The 1,433-nt window shown below is 40.7% G+C and overlaps 1 non-coding gene across 1 annotated transcript; it reads left to right on the forward strand.

Moving 5' to 3' along the window:
• The first annotated feature begins 806 nt into the window (after positions 1–806).
• Positions 807–880, forward strand: Trnan-guu. The gene has a single exon. It is a non-coding gene; the product is annotated as a tRNA-Asn (tRNA).
• Positions 881–1,433: the final 553 nt, after the last annotated feature.

The following is a 1,433-nucleotide window of genomic DNA, read 5'->3' on the forward strand; positions in this document are numbered from 1 at the left end:
CTTCTTGTGACCCGTCGGGTACAAGATGTACTACCACCATATATACAACATACGATGTCACGTTTTCAGCGGTGCCAGAAGGGCCTCCAGCTTCTCAGGCCAAATATAAAAAATTCAATAACTTCGCGAAAGAAACGTGCGTTTCCTTATAAACAAAAGGTCCGGTATATATATATTTTTGGTTACCTGATTGACTATGTTGTCAGAATACCATTGCTTTAGATTTTTCATAAATTCAGAATTGTAGTTCCGAAAACAAACGACAAATGATGGTGATTTCGAAACATACATTCAAATCTCTCCGCGCCGTCTAGAGTGGTGACGTCAATTGTAGACACTTGCAAGTCTAGCAGGCACTATAAAAAGCAAGAAGTCGCGCTTTTTTCGTTTTTTGCTGGATTAAGTGTTTTTGTAATTTATTTTAAATTATAAACGTCTTATACCGCTCCTTTCAGTTAAAAAAATATGGTGAGGATTGAATTTAACATTTTAATAACTTCGCGAAAGAAAAAATATTTGACCTATAATTTGGGTTACTCGTTTGGTTGCTCTATTTATGTGCAAACCAATTTTGAAGCAAATCAGCGATTAGCGAGAGTTTGCTCTTAAACATAGCACTGATTAGCAATATAGTTGATCTAAGTGTTTTGCAACATCTGCTCCAATGGCAGCATCAAATCTGGTTAATCGCATGAGAAATCAAGACATTTCAAAGACACAGCTGTCGACAACTGCAGACGCGAGACAAAAAAGCTTGAACTCCAGTATTTTGTAATCTTTTTTTTTCCTTGTCTTGACGTGTGTTCGCCTCCGTGGCGCAATCGGTTAGCGCGTTCGGCTGTTAACCGAAAGGTTGGTGGTTCGAGTCCACCCGGTGGCGATTATTTTCTTTTTTTTTTTTCTTTTTTACCTTTTTTTTCTCTTTTTTTGTAATTTCGATTGCAATATGCAATAAAGATTTAGATCGTCCCGATAACTTCGATACGATACCCGATACTCCGCCGCCGGCTTTGCGCATGCATCGTATGGTTATCGGACATCGTTACCGAAGGTATCAGAACGATAGCCCCATTAGCGCATATTTTGTTTATTATTTATTTATACGTACTGTGAGTCATAATTGGCACAAGCAAGAAGAGCAACACGTGGGTGGAGGAACATACCCAATATACAAAGTAAGAAAGACGCCGTCTTGCTTTGCGATTCGTTGTATCTCTCCGCTGGTGCAGCAACATTCATTGGCTGCGAGATGCCGGCAACACGCAACGGCATCTGAACGCTCGGCGTAAAAGAGTCGGCGAGGAATCCGGCGACCGTGATTGGCCATCGCTGCACCTGACCTTGCCGTCGACCAATCATAAACAACAAATTTCTCGCCGGCTTTTCTTTTTTTTTTCTTTGTTGAGTGTTTAGACTAGGGTCCGACATTGAGC

This window comes from Ixodes scapularis, unplaced genomic scaffold (genome assembly GCF_016920785.2).
Source record: "Ixodes scapularis isolate PalLabHiFi unplaced genomic scaffold, ASM1692078v2 PGA_scaffold4__175_contigs__length_147842914, whole genome shotgun sequence".
Taxonomy (NCBI): Eukaryota; Metazoa; Arthropoda; class Arachnida; order Ixodida; family Ixodidae; genus Ixodes; species Ixodes scapularis.